The sequence below is a fragment of the Equus asinus genome, chromosome 6 (genome assembly GCF_041296235.1).
Source record: "Equus asinus isolate D_3611 breed Donkey chromosome 6, EquAss-T2T_v2, whole genome shotgun sequence".
NCBI classification, from domain to species: domain Eukaryota; kingdom Metazoa; phylum Chordata; class Mammalia; order Perissodactyla; family Equidae; genus Equus; species Equus asinus.
Genome location: NC_091795.1, coordinates 8,553,814 through 8,564,478, shown reverse-complemented (window position 1 = coordinate 8,564,478; position 10,665 = coordinate 8,553,814).

Below are 10,665 nucleotides of genomic sequence, written 5' to 3'. Positions count from 1 at the left end.
GTTTTTTATTTTACACACATAATTTTTTTAATATTTATCTATTTTATTTTTTCATCTTTATTTAGTAATTTCTTTTATTAATGGAAGCCATGCCTTTATCATTTTAAGCATCATAGTCGTACTTATTGAACATAGTACTCAATATCATTAATTTCATCTGGAGTAAATCCACAGTCCAATTTTTTAAAAACGTTTTGGCTGTCTTTCTTAGCATTAGATTTCTTCAAGCATTTTGGGATTTTTGAATGACGGCTCCTTTTGAGTTGGAGAGTTCCTTATTTTTATTTTGATCTCTTCTTTGGTTTTCCCCCTGTCTCTCTTCTTATCTGGTAATTTTCTAGTTTTGCTGTTGCCTCCATTCAGTTCCTCAAGGCCCCAGTCCAGAGGGAAATCTTATAATGGATTTCTAGGGCTTCTGTCCTATTATGATGCTAGAAATACTATAGAAAAAATTAGAGATGACTTGGTTTAATGTCTCAGCATCCGGAATTTGAATCCTTGGAAATCCCAGATAGTAGGTGGTTAGTTAGACTTTTCAGTTTCCATTCGTGAGCTGGCTCCACAATGCCCTCTGCCCAAGAGAGCTTTATTGCTTGTTCCTCCCCAGGAGCCAAGCTCCCGTCCTCTGCCTCTTCTCACTCTGGAAGCCAGGAGGCCCACAGTTTCTGCTTCTCTTGCTACTTTGCATTTCTTTTCTCAGTTGGTCCACAAATTTCTTGGTTTCCAGTGCAACTGTACTCTTTGGATTAACTTTTTCTATATTTTATTCATATTATTGTGAGTTCGAGACAGAGGGTATGATCTTAGGAAGGATACCTAATTTCTCTTGATAGTTTGAAAAATTGGGATGATACTAAGAGTATTTACTTGGTAGAGGTGCATTAAAAATCAAGGCAGTTAATGCATATAAAAGGCTTGATGCATAGCTATTCTTACCATTATATGGATAATATCTAGTGCTAAGTACAGGCTTGGTAAATATTTGTATAGCAGAATGGATTAACTTAATATAAATAAATGCATGATGCTCTCCTGGTTGCATCTGATAATGAGTGTATCGGTCAGGTACACTAGGTTATTCTGCAGCCACTAACAACTTCTGAATCAGAGTAGTTTATAACAACAAAGATCTATTTCCCACTTGCAGTACCTGTCCATCACAGGGCAGTTGGACTCTGCTCTGCCCTCTTATTATTCATGCCCTTGGTCCCAGGTTGTTGGACCAGCTGCTCTCTGGAACACTGCTAGACACCAAGGTAGCAGGAAAAGAGCAGACTGGCCCTTACCGCATCCTGGAAGTAACAAGTGTCAATCCTGTTCACATTTTTAACCAAAACAAGTAACATGACCATTCATTCAGTGGGGCCAGAGGTGAAATCCTACCCTATGTTCTAAAAGAGAGAAGCAAATATTTGTGAATGCCCTATTGGTTTCTACAATGATCGTCATGAATAACCCTTTACTCTGTGTTCGGCTGGGACAAGGCATGGCACTGTCAGCACATAACGAGGCGGAAGTGACTTTTCAGAACACAGGAGCAGCAGTTTTTTGTTGGCTTTTTCTTTTTTTGATAAGGAAAACTGTCCCGAAGCCAACATCTGTTTCCAATCTTCCTCTTTTTGCTTGAGGAAGACTGTCCCTGAGCTAACATCTGTGCCAGTCTTTCTCTATTTCATATGTGGGATGCCGCCTCAGTGTGGCTTGATGAGTGGTATGTAGGTCCACCCCCAGGATGCGAACTTGTGGGCTCTGGGCCACTGAAGCGGAGCATGCCAACTTACCCACTGCACCACTGGCCAGCCCAGGAGCAACAGTTTTATCTTTGCTCAAGGATGAAATCATTCTTAGTGGTTGGTGACAAGCATAAATTCCTGGCTTTTAAAAGAGAGGCATGAATTGTGATCTTGGTCAAATTATGATTCTGGTACAATAACACACTTATTATAAAGTCTGGGAAGCAAATATCTATTGAAATGATTATGATTGCATTTGTCAATGCCTCAAAATAGGATGGATCTTATACAATCACAGAGACTGAAACCATCTGGCCATAAACTAAAGAATCTTTTAGGAAACAGTGTTCCTGGTGGTAAATAAACGTGCTTATTTCAAATATTCTTGCCCACTACCTCCAGTCCTTGCTACAAAGCAAAACCATTAATTTCTCAGTAGAAGAATGATTTATCCTTTTGTGAAGTGGCTTTCTCATATCCTTAGCCCTCTGCTGTGTTGTCTCAAGGCCAGCTTTGAGCTGAGGAAAAAGAGCTGTTGGTGCATCGGTTAACTGCTTCTATTTTACAACCTAATTTTCTCTTCGAGGATATCTCCTCAAAACATCACATGCATGCTTTAAAGCTCCAGCTACCTGTGAAGTTTCCTCTTTTCTATAACTAAAGGTTTTTAAGTCTAGTAAATTAAACTCCAAGAAATAAAATGAGAGCTAAGTTAATAAGCTGAGGTTTGTCCACTGCAATTGCTAGAGGCGTTTTAGGTTCTAACATAATTACTTTATTTCCGTACTTCTTTGCTATTTGGCCAGGCTTAGGAGCAGATTGTGTTTACAATGAAGATGAAAAAGGAAGGACATGATACTGCAACATAACATAAGAGCATTTACTTGTCATTTTGCCATTGCATATTTATCGTCTGGATTTTTAATTTATCATTTGGTTTTTGAGTTAAAATTAAATACCCTGGAGAATGTAATTTAATATAGCACATGAACCACTGCTTTTAACAGAGTTATTGGTAGCCAGAGAGAGGAGGGCACTGTGGGAATGGGTTAAAGGATAGGCTACTGGGTGTTATGTATGTATGTATGCACGCATGTATGTAATGTAAGCATATGTAAGTACATGCATGCATGTGTGTAAGTGCATATGTAATGCAATGTAATGTGAATCTGTATGTATATAATGTAGCGCATACATATGTGATGTAATTGTGCATGTGAGCATGCATGCAATGCAAGTGTGTAATGGATATATTATGTGATGTAAATATGCATGTGTGCATTGTGCATGTATGCAATGTAAGTGCATATGTGTGCATGTATGTAACGCAAACACATATTTGTGACATATGCATATAAGTGTGCATGCATGTTTGCACACATGCATGTAATAAAGCATGTGCATGTAATATGTGTGTATGCACATGTGTGTATTGAGCATATGTGTGTGTGTGTATGCACATAAGAATATGTGTTGTTGGATCCCACCGAAGCTTTGCTTTTGCCGGGTGTGATGTGTTAAGTTTTTAACATCGGATGTCTCAGATTTATTTATTTTTTTCAAGACTGCTTTGGATATTCTAATTCCTTTGTATTTCCACATAAATTTTAAGCAATTTGTCAATTTCTACATAATAGGTTTGGATTGGAATTGCATTAAAGCCATAGATCAATCCGGGGAAAACTGGCAGCTGAGCAATATTGAGTCTCCTGATCCATGAACGTGGCATCTCTCTCCATTTATTTAAGCCTTCTTTAATTTTTTATCAATGTTTTATACTTTTCAGTGTAAATGTCTCACACATATTTTGTTAAATTTATTCCTATTTCATATTTTATGCTATTGGATATTTTATTGTCTTTTAAATTTTAATTTCCAACTGTTTATTGCTAGTACATAGAAACATAATTGGTTTCTGTTTACTGACTTTGTATTCTATGATCTTGTTAAACTTACTTATTAGATCTGCCAATTTTCCTTTAGATTATTTAGTCTGTTCTGCATAAACAATCATGAAGAAACAAGAAATTTTCCTTCTCCCTTTCCAATCTGTGAACCTTTTTCTTTTTCTTCTTTCTTTCTTTTTTCCTTCCTTCCTTCCTACCTCTCCCTTCCTTCCCTCCTTCCCTCCTTTCTTTCTTCTGTGTGTCTCTCTCTCTGCCTCTCTGTGTCTTATCACACTGGTTAGGATTTCTAAAACAATTTTTAATAAAAGGGTGAAGGCAAACATCTTATTTTGCTCCTAATCTTAGGGGGAAATCGTTAATTAACAATAAGTTTGATGTTAGTTGTAAGTTGTTAAAGCTACCTTTTATCAGGTTGAGACAGTTCCCTTCTACTGGTAGTTTTCTAAGACTTTTATCATGAATGGATATTGAATTTTGTCAAATGCTTTTCTCTGCATCCACAAGATTAACGTGTTTTCTTTTTTTAGTTGGTTAATTGGTAAATGGTAAACTGATTTTTGAGCATTAAACCAAACTTGCATTCCATGGAAGAAACCACTGATGATAAAGTATTATAGTGTATCTATTCCTAGATTTGATTTCCTAAAATTTTGCTTACGGTTTTCGTGTCTATGTTCATGAGGGATATTGGTCTCTCTCTATTTTTTTCCTGGTAATGTCTTTGTATAGTTTGGTATCAAAGTAATCTTGGTCTCATAAAATGAGTAGGGAAGTCCCATCTTCTAATATTTTCCAGAAAATTTATGTAGAATTGCTCTTATTTCTGTCTTAAAAATTTGGTAAATCACTAATGAAGCCTTGACCAATGAACCAGGATTTTTCTTTGTTGGAAGGTTGTTAACTGCAAAGTCGATTTCTTTAAAAGATACAGGGTTACTAAGGTTATTTCTTTCTTTTTGGGTGAGATTTGGTAGTTTTTATCTTTCAAGAATTTGTCAAATTTATTGACATAAGGCTTTCATAATATATTCTTTTCGTTATTTTTTAACAGCTTAATTGAGATAAAATTTGCTTAGTATACAATTCAGCCATTTAAAGGATAAAAGTCAATGCTTTTTGGTATATTTGCAGATATGTGCAACCCTCACTACAGACAATTTTCGAACATTTCATCACCTCCAAAAGAAATTCCCCTTTAGCTATCATCACCCTATTTTCTTAGGCCAACCTAGCCCTAAGCAACCGCTACTCCATGTTTTGCCTTTATACATTTCCCTAATTGGGACTTTTATATAAATAGAATCATATGGTATGTGGTTTTTTGTGACTGGCTTCTTTCACTTAGCATAGCATTTTCCAGGTTCATCCATATTGTAGCATGTATCAATATTTCATTCCTTTTTATGACCAGATAATATTCTGTTGTATGAATAGACGAAATTTTGTTTATCCATTCATCAGTTGAAGGACATTGAAAGAATTGTTTCCATCTTTCGGCTATTATGAATAATGTTACTATAAATGTTCATGCACAAGCTTTGGTTTGGACATATGTTTTCAGTTCTTTGGGCATATGCCTAGGAGTGGAATTGCTGGGCTGTATGGTAACTCTGTGTTTAATCATTTGAGGAACCGCCAGACTGTTTTCCAAAGCAACTTCACCATTTTACATTCCATTAGCAGTATATAAAGGTTCCAATTTCTCCACATCCTTGTCAACACTTGTTATCATCTGACTTTCTGACTGTAGCCATTGCAATGGGTATGAAGTGGTATCTTATTGTGATTCTGATTTACATTTCTCAGGTGTCTGATAATGTTGAGCATGTTTTTATGTGCGTAGGGGTCATTTGTATATCTTCCCTGGAGAAATGTCTGTTTAGGTCTTTTGCCTATTTTCAAATTTGGTTAAATGTTTTTTCTATTGTTGTCAGTATTCTTTACATACTCCAGATACAAGTCCCTTCTCAGATACATGATTTGTAAACATTTTATCCCATCTTGTAATTTGTATTTTGACTTTCTTGATGTTATCTTTTGAAGCAAAAAGTCTTTAATTATGATGAAGTGCAATTTTTCTATTTTTTCTTTTGTTTCCTGTGCTTTTGGTGTCATATCCAAGAAATCACTGCCAAATCTAATTTCATGGGGCTTTCCATCAATATTTTCTTCCAAGAACTTTAAAAGTTCAGCTCTTACACTTAGATCTTTGATCCATTTTGAGTTATTTTTTTATGCATGGTGTGCAGTAAATTTCCAAATTAGATCTTTTGCATGCAGCTATCCAGTTGACTCAGAAACTATTTTTTAATTACGGTTATGATAGTTAACAACCTTATGAAATTACAGTTGTACATCATTATTAGTCATGTTGTAGTTACACCACTTCACCCCTAATGCCCTACCCCCACCCCCTTTCCGCTGGTAACCACCGATCAGTTCTCTTTGTCCATATGTTAACTACCACCTGTGAGTGGAGTCAGACAGAGTTCGTCTTTCTCTGTCTGGCTTATTTCACTCAACATAATACCCTCAAGGTCTATCCATGTTGTTGTGAATGGGACTACTTTGTCCTTTTTTATGGCTGTGTAGCATCCCATTGTATATATATATATATATATACACCATATCTTCTTTATCCAATCATCAGTTGCTGGGCACTTAGGTTGGTTCCACATCTTGGTTATTGTGAATAATGCTGTGATGAACATAGGGGTGCATGGGACCTTTGGAATTGCTGATTTCAGGTTCCTAGGATAGATACCCAGTAGTGGGATGGCTGGGTCATAAGGTATTTCTATTCTTAACTTTTTGAGGAATCTCCATACTGCTTTCCATAGTGGTTGCACCAGTTTGCATTCCCACCAACAGTGTATGAGGGTTCCTTTTTCTCCACAGCCTCTCCAACATTTGTCACTCTTGGTTTTGGATATTTTTGCCATTTTAACAGGTGTAAGGTGATATTTTTGTGTAGTTTTGATTTGCATTTCCCTGATGATTAATGATGAGCATCTTTTCATGTGTCTATTGGCCATCCGTATATCTTCTTTGGAGAAATGTCTGTTCATGTCCCCTGCCCATTTTGTAATTGGGTTGTTTGATTTTTTATTGTTGAGCTGTGTGAGTTCTTTGTATATTATGGAGATTAACCCTTTGTCGGATAGATAACTTGTAAATATTTTTTCCCAATTAGTGGGCTGTTTTTTTGTTTCAATCCTATTTTCCCTTGCCTTGAAGAAGCTCTTTAGTCTGATGAAGTCCCATTTGTTTATTCTTTCTATTGTTTCCCTCACGTGAGGGGTTATGGTGTCTGAAAAGATTCTTTTGAAACTGATGTCAAAGAGTGTACTGCTGATATTCTCTTCTAGAAGACTTATTGTTTCAGGCCTAATCTTTAGGTCTTTGATCCATTTTGAGTTTATTTTAGTAAATGTTGAAAAAGAATGGTTGATTTTCATTCTTTTCCATGTGGCTGTCCAGTTTTCCCAGCACCATTTGTTGAAGAGACTTTCTTTCCTCCATTGTAGGACCTCAGCTCCTTTGTCAAAGATTAGCTGTCCATAGATGTGTGGTTTTATTTCTGGGCTTTCAATTCTGTTCCATTGATCTGTGCATCTATTTTTGTACCAGTACCATGCTGTTTTGATTACTGTGGCTTTGTAGTATGTTTTGAAGTCAGGGATTGTGATGCCTCCAGCTTTGTTCTTCTTTCTCAGGATTGCTTTAGCAATTCGCGGTCTTTTGTTGCCCCATATGAATTTTAGGATTCTTTGTTCAATTTCTGTAAAGAATGACATCGGAATTCTGATTGGGATAGCGTTGAATCTGTAGATTGCTTTAGGTGGTATGGACATTTTGACTATGTTTATTCTTCCAATCAATGTGCATGGAATGTCTTTCCATCTCTTTATGTCGTCATCGATTTCTTTCAAGAAGGTCTTGTAGTTTTCGTTGTATAGATCTTTCACTTCCTTGGTTAAATTTATCCCAAGGTATTTTATTCTTTTTGTTGTGATCGTGAATGGGATTGAGTTCTTGAGATCTTTTTCTGTTAGTTCATTGCTGGCATATAGAAATGCTACTGATTTATGTATGTTGATTTTACACCCTGAAACTTTGCTGTAGTTGTTAATTGTTTCTAATAGTTTTTCTATGGATTCTTTGCGGTTTTCTATATATAAGATCATGTCATCTGCAAACAGCGAGAGTTTTACTTCTTCATTGCCTATTTGGATTCCTTTTATTTCTTTTTCCTGCCGAATTGCTCTGGCCAACACCTCCAGTACTATGTTGAATAAGAGTGGTGAAAGTGGGCACCCTTGTCTTGTTCCTGTTCTGAGAGGGATGGGTTTCAGTTTTTGTCCGTTGAGTATGATGTTGGCTGTGGGTTTGTCATATATGGCCTTTATTACGTTGAGATACTTTCCTTCTATACCTATTTTATTGAGGGTTCTTATCATAAATGGATGTTGGATCTTGTCGAATGCTTTCTCTGCATCTATTGAGAGGATCATGTGGAGTTTTTTTCTCATTTTGTTAATGTAGTGAATCACGTTGATTGACTTGCGGATGTTGAACCGTCCCTGTGTCCCTGGTATAAACCCCACTTGATCATGGTGTATACTCTTTTTGATGTATTGCTGTATTTGGTTTGCCAAAATTTTGTTGAGGTTTTTTGCATCTATGTTCATCAGTGATATCGGCCTGTAGGTCTCCTTCTTTGTGTTGTCCTTGTCAGGTTTGGGGATCAGGGTGATGTTGGCTTCATAGAATGTATTAGGGAGTGCTTCATCTTCCTCTATTTTCTGGAATAGTTTGAGAAGGATAGGTATTAAATCTCCTTTGAATGTTTGGTAGAATTCTCCAACAAAGCCGTCTGGTCCTGGACTCTTATTTTTGGGGAGGTTTTTGATTACTGTTTCTATTTCTTTACTTGTGATTGGTCTATTCAGATTCTCTATTTCTTCCTGATTCAGTTTGGGTAGGTTGTATGAGTCTAGGAATTTATCCATTTCTTCTAGGTTGTTCAATTTGTTGGCATATAGTTTTTCATAGTATTCTCTTATGATCCTTTGTATTTCTGTGGTATCTGTTGTGATTTCTCCTCTCTCATTTCTAATTTTATTTATTTGAGACTTCTCTCTTTTTTTTTAGTGAGTCTGGCTAAGGGTTTGTCAATTTTGTTAATTTTTTCGAAGAACCAACTCTTTGTTTCATTGATCCTTTCTACTGTCTTTTTTGTTTCAATATCATTTATTTCTGCTCTAATTTTTATTATTTCCCTCCTTCTACTGACTTTGGGCTTTGTTTCTTCTTCTTTTTCTAATTCCTTTAGGTGTCGTTTGAAGTTGTTTATGTAAGATTTTTCTTGCTTATTGAGGTGAGCCTGTATTGCAATGAATTTCCCTCTTAGGACTGCCTTTGCTGCATCCCAAATAATTTGGTATGGTGTGTTTTCATTTTCATTTGTCTCCAGATAATATTTGATTTCTTCTTTAATTTCTTCAATAATCCATTGTTTGTTCAGTAGCATGTTGTTTAGTCTCCACATTTTTGCACCTTTCTCTGCTTTATTCTTGTAGTTGATTTCTAGTTTCATAGCACTATGATCAGAAAAGATGCTTGATATTATTTCAACCCTCTTGAACTTATTGATGCTTGCTTTGTTTCCCACGATATGGTCTATCCTTGAGAATGTTCCATGCATGCTTGAGAAGAATGTGTAACCTGCTGTTTTTGGATGAAGTGTCCTATATATATCTATTAGGTCCATCTGATCTAATTTTTCATTTAATTCTATAATTTCCTTGTTGATTTTCTGTCTGGATGATCTGTCCATTGGTGTTAATGGGGTGTTGAGGTCCCCTACTATTATTGTATTGCTGTTGATGTCTCCTTTTAGTTTTGTTAACAGTTTCTTTATGAATTTTCGTGCTCCTGTGTTGGGTGCATGTATATTTATAAGTGTTATGTCATCTTGGTGGAGTGTCCCTGTTATCATTATATACTGCCCCTCTTTGTCTTTCTTTATCTGTTTTGCTTTGAAGTCTACTTTGTCTGATATAAGTATGGCAACACCTGCTTTCTTTTGTTCATTATTAGCTTGGAGTATTGTCTTCCATCCCTTCACTTTGAGTCTGTGTTTGTCTTTGGGGCTGAGGTGTGTTTCCCGAAGGCAGCATATTGTTGGATCTTGTTCTTTGATCCATCCTGCCACTCTGTTCCCTTTGATGGGAGAGTTCAATCCATTCACGTTTAGAGTGATTATTGAAACGTGGGGGCCTACAGTTGCCATTTTATCACTTGTTTTCCAGTTCTTTTGCATTTTGTCCTGATGGAGAGCTGTTACTTTGTGTTATTGTCCTTCTGCTTATCTTCTTTGTTCTGGATTTTGTAACCCCTTTCCTTTTTTTTATTTTTCAGGAATGAGGTTCTTCCTCAGCATTTCTTGAAGAGGAGGTTTTGTGGTGATGAGCTTCCTTAACTTTTGTTTATCTGGGAAAGTTTTTATTTCTCCATCATATTTGAAGGACATTTTCACTGGGTAGAGTATTCTTGGCTGCATGTTTTTGTCCTTCAGAGTTTTGAATATTTCATTCCAATCTCTTCTAGTCGGTAAGGTCTCTCCTGAGAAATCTGCTGATAGCCTTATGGGGTTTCCATTGTAAGTTATTTTCTTTTGCCTGGCTGCCCTTAGTATTTTCACTTTGTCGTTGACTTTTGCTAGTTTCACTACTATATGCCTTGGGGTTGGTCTTCTTGCATTAATGAAGTTTGGAGATCTATTGGCTTCTGTCACATGAAGTTTGATCTCTCTTCCCAAGTTTGGAAAGTTCTCAGCTATTATTTCTTTGAACAGGCCTTCTGCCCCCTTCTCCTTCTCTTCTCCCTCTGGTATACCTATAATCCTTATGTTGTATCTCTAATTGAGTCGGATAGTTCTTGGAGAGTTTCTTCATTTCTTTTTAGTCTTAGTTCTCTCTCCTCCTCTGTCTGCAGCATTTCTATATTCCTATCCTCCACAT